The following is a 12,349-nucleotide window of genomic DNA, read 5'->3' as shown; positions in this document are numbered from 1 at the left end:
CTAATTTTTTTAAAATAATTTTTTTATATTTTTAATTATTATTGAATGGCAAAAAGCTTAATTTTGAGGGTAGAGATGAGTTTTACAAAAAAAAAAAAAAAAAAACTGTAAATGCTAATAACGAGTAAAATCGTCATTAGGTCCGACCCTACTGGAGATACACACGACCCCCATTATCTCCCAACCTTCTCGAACTTTAACCACCAAAATTTAATCGAATCAATTCCCGTAATACACGAACGCTTCCTACAAAATTCCTAAAATTTTCGACAAAAAACTCAAAAGTTATTAGGCTTCAAACAGGGTGACATAATCGTGCAACACACACACTAACATCCATACATGCAGACCCCTCCGAATTTCTTCGCATTTCTCGTAATTTCAAGGTCCCCGAGTCTAAAAATGTATAAATCTCGAAGGGTCCTTCTTTGACCGATCGCCATACTTTCTCGCTGCTATATGTAACAGCCGAAAAAGTAAAAATACTTTTCCCCTTTCTCGAATGATATATATTTTATTAAAATGTAAGATTCGCACGAGAAAACCATGTGCCACGTTCGTTCCACGTGCAAAACGTGTTTCAAGATGACAAAAACGAAGATTTCTCTGTAAAATAATCAACTCTGTGGTTACCGTTAAAACAATGACAAGAAATATATATGTTTAGAAAAAGTGAATGTTTATCCTTCACTTATGAATTTATGTAAATTTAAAACACGATAAGTAAAAAGTTGCAATGGAGAATGTTATTGCTAGAGCGAATTTACAAATTGTCTGCAATAATTTACTTCATTAATTATACATTAATATAATTGTGAAGAATTTGATTTATAAATTGCAAAAATTTCTGCGAAAATATCAATATACCGATTGACGAAACAATAAACAATCAACAATACAAATAATAAAAATGCAATATAACAATCGGGCGACTTATTTGTTGGACTTCGTTTAGTCCGGAGATACGCGTATTTCGTCTCTCCGGACTAAATGGGGGCGGAAACCCAAATCCTCCGAGCCTTACCTCCTCGTGGTGCCCCCGGGGTACTTCCTTTCTGCAGCAGATCAGGTGATCTGAGCGGGACTTTTGGCTTTTTTTTAAACTTACTATTAGTTCATACTCTCCCTATACTGTATATATTTATATATCTTGTTCAAATTTTCAATCGTTAATAAAATACTTTTTATTCATCCACTCAAGTTCAAATACATTTTTTTAAACTTGTAGTGGATGACACTTGACGTTAATACAGTTTTTTAAAATATTAATTCATTAATTAAATTTAATTAAAAAATTTTAGTTTTATATGGGAGAAAAAAATTTCTCTTATATAAGATATTTAGCCTATGTATATACATATTTATATTAATTGTAATTATTTAATAAAAAGTAACTAGAATAAAATTTTTCTTTGTTGACCTAAGTAGGAATTGACTTTAAAAAACTTTTTTTATATTACTTGGTTTTTTTCTAAATTTTGTCAGATTGGAGTACGCAAACAAGGCAGGGGGTAGTTTTTCCTCCTCGTCGTGTCTCCACCTTGTCGTGGTGGGGAGGCTTGGTGATCTGTGCTGCAGTGTCTCGATGGGATTTTTCGTCAGAGTGTTGCGGCCGGATCCGACTAAGAGAGACACACGCCAATGCCGAGCAGGAAAGCATGGTGCAGTGGTAGCTTTCTGCCTTATCTTTGAGTACTCCTTGTCAAAAAATTCACATGGCTGGTGACATTTAAAATGTGGAGTTTATAGGAAGTTACTATAAGTATACACCGAATTCTAGTCTGTAACAAGTGTATAAACACAGCTGTTTTTTATTTTAGGTTAAAAAGCTATAAAAATTACTGATATCTACAAATTTTAAATATAATTTAATACAATTTATTAAATTTTTATATTAAAATGACTACTAGTTTAAAAGTTATTTCAATGTTTTAATTTCGGACCCTAACAAAATTATAATACACAGACTTAAAAATGACTAAAAAGATATAATAATTTAAGTTGCTCTTCTTATTAACAAAAGAGGACAGTAATAGTTTTGAAATCAAATACGGTGGCAATGTAAACAGTGTGTAGTGATATTGGACCCTAGATTTATATTTATATGTTCTTTTGAATTCATTTCATTGACACTTTAGTGACATAATCTATGTAGTTGAACTGTCATGAACTTTTGTATCTTCTAGAAATTCTGCCATTTCTCTCTGGCAGAACCTATTTCCTGTACTCATCATGGCTTTGCAAAGTTCGTCCACATATATATAAAAGAACGTTTGTAAGATCTCCTTCCGTTATGATTTTTGAACCTGCAAAGTGAAATTTTAACCCTAGTAATGAAAATTTCCAGTTTACTCCGATTTTTTCTGATATATCAATATTTTGTGATGATGTTAGATAATATCGTTATTGGCTTTGTGGGTTATCGATACATCGACATATCGATATTTACACAACTCTTCCCATCACTAGTATGTAACACTTTTTATACGCATCAGCTATTCACAGAGCGAGAAGATCGCGCTCTGAAAGTCCAGTCAATGATAGAATGACACGTAATGAATCACGCGTAGAAGATCAACCAATGAGGTAGAATTCGGCTAGCCCAGTCGTACGGGTTTAAGCTTACCGTATCTATTTACGGTTCTACTTGTACAAAATATAAATAATGCATTTTATGGAAGAGTAGTTTCCGTCTAGGGAGTTGACGAGAATCCAGGCTTTTTCCTCACGGGGTACGTCACTCGAGGGGCGGATTAAAAATTTTAGACAGTGGCTAAAATTGGGGAAAACTGAGGTTTATGCCCGCTTCTCTAAGTGTACTTAAATAATAACCAAACCTCGACACGTAAATTTTTAAGGCCCACAAGTGGCCAAACGGTCTTCATATCCTGAACACAGGGAGTTCGGTCGTGGGTTCGCGCCTCGCTCGACGTGGAGTTTTTCGGGTTTTCTCCACGTCTGTAACGCCTGAATAGGGCCAGTTTCTCTTAAAAAGACCTCCTGAAGGCGTTCCCTTAGGCAGATCGCCCACGTGCTGCGTTGCCATAAACAAACAAAAATCTTTAAAAATGCAGCCTTTTTTTTAAAGACGTTTGCATATGAAATAAGTACATAAAAAAGGAATGTGTTAGATATCTGTTAACACTTCATATGTGGAAATTGTATGAAAAAATACGTGAATTTTAGATTTTGCCCGTTCACAGGCTTGTTTTGCACCATATAAAATGCAGTGGTAAATATTTTGTGTGTACAAAACTTTTTACTTGCAAGAATGGATGGCAGATAAGTTTAAAAAATGGGGAACCCAGTTTATATTTCTACGACAGACGGTTTATGTGTAACGGAACGAAACGGGTGTACGACAATTTTCTCCTTTAAAAATATGACCAAAAATTAAATTCAAAAACTTGTCAGTATTTTTATTCAATCAATAATTTCTTTTAGTTTCAATAAAAATATTTTTCGTTTCACATACCTGGCATTATTGTTTCCTATTCGGCATTTTGCATTGATCGTACCGGTACATATATAAATGTATTCACTAAACTTTCATAATTACGTTTCATAACCAAATATCTTTACTATTTTGTTATATTCCGAATTGTAATTTTATCTATTAGCATTATAATACTTTTCTCCAATAGCCATGTTTCGATAGTCAAATAGAATAGTGTTCCATTTAATTATATTGACAAAAGTATTTTATTATGTTTATCTGTAGAAAGTGCATCTTTGATTTTATTCTTCTCTTAAGTTTTGTAATATATTTCTAACCATCTCTTTCATTATTGATGCTTAGTTTATTTAATTTTTTGACAGTTTTGAAGTTTCATCAAATTCTGTAAAGGATAAAGACGACATTGCAGAAACTGATACAAAATAGTGAGCTTTATTTTGTTAGGGAACTAGTCCAAAACGATCGTCTTTGGCGACAATAGTGATGTGAACTGTCAACTGTGGAGATAATTATGGATGGTACAGTACGTATATCACATTCCTGATGTCATCATCTCACATACCTCTCTTGTATGCGTCATTCAGATCGCCAACATCACGCGACACTCTGGGCCCACCTTATATTCCGATGCTTTTAGGTGATATCGTAGAAAAAAATCCAAAGGGATCGAATCTGGAGAACGTGGTGGCCATGAAACGGAGCAGTACTGTCCTATCCTGCTGATGCCAAATCTGATTTAATTGAACTAATAACAAGTCAATTAATTATTATTGAGTCATTTGTCCACCATCCTGTTTAGGATGTTCAGATATCGGTCACTATTCGTAGTGTCGTCAATGAATATAGAACTAATAAGTTGCTCATCCCAAATTCCACACCAGACATTTAGGGTAAAATGCACTCGGTGTCGAGTATCGTGGAACATGCTCTGCCTATTAGTCCACATTGTGACAGTTATACACTTCATTCCGGGAATACTGTTTCGTCGGTCCATAAAATGTGCCGAAAGAATTATGTTTCTTCATGCTGTAAATTTAACATCACGTTGCACCAATCAAATCATTTTGCGGCATCCTCTGCATGTCATGCCGGTTGCATATAGTAGCGTTTTTAAAAGGGTTTGTGTCATGGAGACATAGTATCCGGTGTATTTGTTTCCGTGCAGTCCACAATCTAACCTAACCTAGTCTAATCAATGTTGGAAAGATCTCTTGTCCGTGTATAGATGTTCAAGTAGACACTCTGTATAGATAATTCTACTTCACAATTTACACATATGTATTTATTTTTTCAGTTGAATAATTTACAATGTATTTTACGAGATATATGATGAAAATACAAGTATAAATTTTAAAAAATTAGTCCATGTGATAAATTTGTTTTCCGAGAAGAAAAGAATAGATGATAAGCTAAAAGGAAAAAAGGCAAATAAAACTTTTTAGTTGATGATACGAAGAAAAACTCTTTCATTAACAAACGAGGGCTATATGAAACATTTTAGCTTCTAAATATTTTTTACACGCGCACAAACGTTAAAGATTCATCTAAAACGTATTACAAACAAGGAAAAATTTCTTTAAAAAGAAGTTTATGACCTAAAGAACCATATTGTATTTATAGATAAATATGTGTACGCATGTGTTAGAGATAGCGCCTAGAAACTTAGTTCATTTTGATTACTCGTATGTTTAGTCATTATGTATCAAAAGAAACATTTGTTTTACAATTAATTTTTCATCAACCTATTTGACTAAAATATTAAACTAAATTTAATTATTTTATCAAAAATAAAGGATATTAAATAGAAAAATGATATTGAAAAGTTTTAAAGTAACAGATTATCATCTTGAATATTCTATTGAAAGAAAGGATCTCGTATTGTTTTCTACACGCTTTGTTACCAGACATTGAATGATGCTAATGTTAATATCTAGGACAAGAGGAGCGTACGAGAGGGGGAGACATTGCGTTAGTAAGGGACCCGAGAGCCTATTTTTTAAAGTAAATTTCTGTTTCCTGGCAATGACTGTTGAAAGCCCTACTCCACATACTATGGTGTGTGGAGGAGAGAATATGAAAAAATCTCCTTAAAATAAAAAGATTGGCGGATCGGATCCAGTGGGTCGTTGGCACGGGTAGATGGGGAATTGTGGTTAGAGAAAGGGCCAAGAGGGCCCAGGGTTTTACTGGACCCGTGCTCTCCCCCACGGGGCTTGACATATCTTTTTAGATAAACGTATCAAAATAGGTGTAGGTCTATATACACAAACAAAAAGTGTGTTAAAACTTTAGCATTCGAACAACTACATTGAAAAGTCGAAGTGAATTTAATTACAATAAATTTAAAAAGTCTGTTTAAAAGAGCAATTATAAACCGGAACAAAAACTAACATTAGTATAAATTGAAATTAAATCATAAATTTTGATGACATTTTTTCGTTATACACTTTGTTTCAATATAAAATATTATAGATGGCCGGATGGCCCAGCGATCAAGGTGGCAGCCGACCGCTCTGGGGGACCGAGTTCGAATTCGGATGGGTTGATAAATCCCCAGGAATTTTTCGGGGGGTGATCTGACCGGATATGTCGGGCCCCGTCCCTCATCACTCGGCCGCCCCCATAATGGGTTGCTGAAAGAGGCCCTCTTAGTGCCCACAGGGCGGAAAATTTAAAAATATATATATATAAAATATCAAAAAAATTTTGAAATATATTTTTATATTTTATATATTTTATATTGAAGATTTATATAATAAAATTCATTATTATATAACATTTGTCATAGTATTGTAAATGAATTATGATGGTGAAGGTTTAAATCAAACCAAATGCTGCAACGTCATGCGAATTTTTCCGGGACGAGAGTCGTCGTTCGTCATCTTTGACCTAGTATATGAAAAAATAACAGGACGGCCAGACATATCGGTCTGGGTACTCAGGATCGAATCTGGACAGTTGAAAAACCCCAGGAATTTTTCGGATATGGTCTGTCTGTCCTGGATGTGTTGGACCCCATCCATAGCTACTCGGTTCCCCCGTTATGGGACTGGCCGAACTCACGATGAGTATGATTAAAAACGGCTTTCTTAGTGCCCACAAAACAAGAGTGATAAAAACAAAAGCAAGCTATTGCAACAGAAACAATATAAGGATACAAAAAGTGATTAGGTTTTTCTAACTCAGAGCATCTCAACACTTCTGTATTAAAAAATAAATAACAAGCTAAAATTATTACTACAGAGCTCTCAACTATCTGCTTTTTGTACGACAATTAGTGTTTGGTATTTGTCTGCTTTACCTCTAATGCATCCAATTATCATCTTTAAAAGTGTTGTTTCATTTTATACTTTATTTTAATCATATATATCTATATATATAATCGAGACGAGTTGATAATAATAATAATAATCAGTGCAGAGCCCAAACGGTTAGGAGTTGATTGTTGAAATTTGGTACACAGGGTACGTCACGAGAACGCACACTAAGAAGGGATTTTTCGAAATTCCTCCCAACGGGGGAGAGGGACAGGATTAAGGCTTAACACTTCCTTCAACAATGGAAGTGTCAAGTAACAATGAAAATGTCAACAATGAATGTGTTACGTAACAATGGAATTGTTAAGAGAAAGCGACGTGCAAGACGCAGATGCAGTTTTTTTTGTTTTTGCGGGAAATTGAACATATTTTTAGACCCATCTAAAAATTCTCTACTTAGTCTGGAAACAGGGGATCCCAATTCTTGCATTCTGTGAAAAGGGTCAGGTTGACTATAATGTAATAATCTTAATCTTCACTATCGTTAATTTTGCCCGAGCAACGCCGACCCACTCGCTAGTATATTGATATTTTTGGAGTAAGTTTGACAGTTTTCTTTCAAAAAATAGAGTAATACTTTTTTGACAATTAGACGATTTCTATCCAAATATGTTTAAAAGCTTGAAACCTGAAAAAGTCTCACTACAAATTATAAAATGTTAAATGCTCACCATTAACTTTCTTACTTGGAAATTCATATTTTAAAAATTTTGCTTCATACTGTATTTCCTTTCTCTTACAATTGTTGTTTTTGCACAATTTTTTTCATTATGGTATTCTAATATAAATCCACTAATCCTATTTTTTGTTGATTCTAACTGACAATCAATAGTGTGTTCTCTATATTTTTAAAGATTTTTTTTAAGCAGAGGAATAATGTTTATGATAAAGTGCATATATGACTACACAAGAATTGGTTACTCCATACAGCGCCGTAACTAGCCTTTCATACGCCCGGTGCGAGGATCTGTAACTACGCCCCAAAACTATGGCACAAAACTTGGTCTAGGTCAGTGCTGTCCAACCCACGGCCCGCGGGCCACAATCCGCCCGAGACTTCCCGTGCGCCGTAACTTTGATTGAATATTCAAAACTTTCGTTAAGTAAAATTTCCAGCAGTAAAAATTCTAAAAAAATCCACATAAATACTGCAAGTTTCTGGTAGACAAACATAATTTGTGTTCACATTCAAAATACAGTAGAGACTCGTAAATCGGCACCCCGGTAATTTGAAAATATTTTTTTGTCTTTGCCCGCGAACTAAAATAAATTTACAAAACGGCCCAATCTTGATTTTGGTTGGACACCCCTGGTCTAGGTCATTTCTGCGCCCCCCAAGGTCTACGCCCCGTGCCTGGGCACCGACCTAGTTATGGCACTGCTCCCATAAGGGGACACTATAATTGCTATTCTACAGTATTGTATTAGTATAACAAGTGCAAAATGATCAAAAATACAAAATGGGTGCAATAAAATAAATTATTAAATAAGATTATTTCTGTATGCCTTGCACTAAAGAACCTCATCAAAATTGTCTAAAACATATTTGATTAGAATTTTGGCTGTCATTTCTGGGAAAAGTCAGCTTGATTTGGCTATGATAGCAGATTTTTTTTTCAAAACTAGTCCTGTTAGTAGAATATTAGCAATTCTCTTATACAAGTATTAGCATTTGCATATTTTTTCCGAAATGTAATTTACATTTATGAAATTCAAATCTATGATTCAATGAAAAGTGTTGATTTAAAAAATGAGAAATCTGAAAGAAAAATAAAACTTAGTAAACAAAAATTCTTTGTAAATTAGAGTTTTAGAAAACTATTATTTAACTTTAGCAGTAAAATATTTTATAAATTGTTTTGCTAACTTACTAAGTTTCCATTATAAAAATAATTTGAAATATATTTAATAATTTTTGGTGAACAAGCTTATATATGGTACTGTGATATAATGGAATTATTCTTCCTATTTTATGCTTATATTTTACTGTATTTGTAAATAAAAATTAGATATAATTGACTGGAAAAAGAATTAAATCTGTATAGTGTCTTCATTCCTATTCTGGGATGTGCAATTGTTAAATTATTATATCGCAGTAATAAATTAATTTCTATTAATTTCTGACTTCAAACATCACTAAAAAATGAGAAAAGCAGTTAAGAATTCTATTTTATTCACAAATAGATTTCCATTTATTTAAAAAACACACAAAATGTAACAGAAAATATTTTATGATTCATTAATGAAAACAGAAATTAAAAATTATTTTTTAAAACAAATGTGAATCTTATTTTAAAACTATTAAAAATTACTTAATTGAAAAATATAAAAAAATAATAATAATGAAAATTTTCTTTGCAATAATAAGGACACAATTTTACTGAGATGAAGTTTTTATTTATACTTCACAATTTAACAAAAAAGCAAATGTTTTTGCACTGACAAAAGGTGTATACAGTATTATCATGTGCATAATTAATAATAATATATTTTGTTATATTACATATACAGAAATTACCAGAATACAGATATACACAACCCATAAAACAAGATAATGTATATAATAAAAACTAAACAAATTTTTTTTTGAAGTTATGTACATCTTAGAGGTATCTTGCTATAAATAAAACTTGAAAGTTTTTTTTCTTTTACATAAAACATTTTTTTGTTTGTGCCATGAATTGCAATATTTTTCCTATCTTGGAACTGTGATGCAATATTAGGAAAATTTCATTAAAAAAATAGAGAAAGTATACAGTTTGGAAAGCTGTATAAAAATTACGAACCTTACATAACTTTTAAAAAATGTTCTGCACATATATAAAAGAGTATAAAACGTTTCGAGAGAGATACTGTTACAAATTTGATATGTTCGATATTAATATCGAATGTTATGAGAAAATTATTTTAATACCATACCAATTTTTTCTGTTTTGGCATAATTGTTGATTCTTAATATTGCATATAGGTTTAACCACAAAAACCATTTGGTAAATGGTTGTTGAAGTTTAAGGACAGGAAAAATTTGCATTCATTAATTACACATGGACTATTTGTTTTCAATAACATTATCTAGAAATAACAGTATCCTTTTTATATAATTTAATACAACATTTTTTTCTTTATTAAATTAATACTATATCAAATTTCATTGGCTTTAACAATGACATTTTTTTTTTTCATTAGTTGCATATTCTGTTAAATGATTTCTTACAAATTGCAGTTCTGAACTAAAATAATTTTCATTGCAATAATTGAAATAATATATGTTTAAATTATATTTTAACCTAAATTACATAAACTATAATTTGTTAAAAAAAATCATTTTAACTGTTCTCCTCTTAGAAGTACAGTGAAATTTTAATACTGATATTTTTACAATTACTTGAAAATGAATTTGTAAAATCCTTATCACTTTATAATTTGGTATTTATAGTAAAATATAAAAGAGCATTCAACAAAAGTTCATAGAAAAACCACCTTTCAAGTAACTTAACTATGCACATTTGAATACCATAAAGCCTTTTGATTTCATGGAAGAAGGCAAACTGCAGTAGTAACAAATTTAAAAAATAAAAGTTATAAATTATTTTATTGATTTATGTATTAGCATTTATTAATAGATCCTGATTAATGATTTGTATGAAATTATATAAAGCTACTTTATTTGAGCTATTTTACTATTATATGACACTTATGAAAAATATTTATACAGATGATCTTTGGTCTTAATTAACCCAGATGTTAAACATGTTTAACTGTATTATTAAAAAAATATTTTATGAAATTCAAAAATGGCAGGAATATCATAGAATTTGTCAAAAAATTACATTTTTTAATTACAAAATATTTGGCTTTTCATTAAAAAATTCAATTTTATTCAATAAACTTTCTCAATTACTATTTCTGTAATTCTTTAGAAAGTAATGTAAGAAAATCTGATTGATTTTTTTCTGAAATTAATTATTTATGTTAACATTTTTGTATTGATAATATTTAAACAAAAGAAAAATTGACATTTTTCTCAGTTCTTTACTTTTATATGCTAGAATAAAAAACAATCACTGATATAAAATGTTAAATAGAAGTTTTCCTTCATAGAAAATTTTTGCTTCAACAAAAATTCAGAATTATTTAATTCTTGAAAATATTTTTATGCGCCTAACTCATATATTTAAAAAAAAATCAAGTTATAGAAAAAATTTAACTCAATTGATAAATGATACAATAATTTTTAAGTTTGACCAATAACTTTTGCAGTATTAATTTAAATATTAAATTGTCATCAGGAAAAAAAACAACCAAAATTCAGCTTTTCTGCTGATAAATCAATATTTTATAAAAACAATTATTTTTAATTTATGTATAGAAAAGAATTAAAAATGGAATTTTCTTCTTTAAATTGCTTTTGACACTTTAATGCTTTATTTATTGCTTACTAATTAACAATGAGAATATTTTAAGATGAGAAAATTTTTATCCCTGACAATGTTATAAAATTTTGTCTAAATATCAAAAATAAGATTTTATTTTATTGAAAATAGTGAATATCAAAATTGGTTTTGTTATAAAAGATCCAATTGAATGCAATTACTAATTGAAAAAAAGCATTAAAAAAAGAAAAAAATAGCAGTTCGAAAAATGTTCAAAGAACATGAACATGTCTGAAAATTGTTAATTTAGTTGCATTCAAGTTGTGTAAGACTGCTTTGAATCTTATTTTCATAAAAACGACTTAATTAATGTTATCATTGTGGTCTATGAAGAAACTAGAGAAAAAATATATTAAATGTGATAATATGTTAAATTGAGTTTCTGTTAGCATTTTAATTATGCTGTATTTATGAATTTGACTCCAATATATAAAATCATGGTTTTCTAATTATTATGAAAAGATATAAATTAAATCAGCTTATATAAAAACTAATATAAATTTGCAGCAATTATAAGTACTATTACTTCATAATAAATTCTTAATTCAGTATTCATAACAACTGAAATGTTTACTGTAATAATAAATTTCACATTTTTGAAATTATTTTACAATATATTTTGTATTATTATGTACAAATTGATTCTTTGATTAAAAAAAATCTCACTAAACACAGTAATAAAACAAGAAAAAGAATAAGCAGCAGAAAAGAAATAATATATTAAAATACACCTTTCACATTTTTTCCAGCAACTCTTCTTGAAATACTAAAATTCTCTTGGAAAGTGTTACAAACTTTTGGTTTAAACATACAAAGTTGTATTCATTAAAACCTGAGACTGGTCCCTTAAAAGAGGCCGAAAACATTTGTTTTAATAAATAAAAGAGTTGCTGAAAAAAGTGTGAAAGATGTGTTTTAATATAGACTTGTTCCAGCATTACTTTTGTATTGTAAATAAGAAAGAATTTGTATAAAATTAAAATGACACTGAAGTAAAGTAAAACAGAAATATAATGAATAATACATAATTAAAATACATAAAAGTATGCAAATATATAAAATTCAGTCATCAAAATATTGAGTATCATCACATAGTATGAATGAGGACAGAAGATTACATTATAAACTGAGATAAAGAGAAC

The sequence above is a fragment of the Centruroides vittatus genome, unplaced genomic scaffold (genome assembly GCF_030686945.1).
Source record: "Centruroides vittatus isolate TY-2023 unplaced genomic scaffold, ASM3068694v2 contig_2349, whole genome shotgun sequence".
Taxonomy (NCBI): domain Eukaryota; kingdom Metazoa; phylum Arthropoda; class Arachnida; order Scorpiones; family Buthidae; genus Centruroides; species Centruroides vittatus.
The sequence above is the reverse complement of the archived record's forward strand: the minus strand, read 5'-3'. Positions refer to the sequence as shown.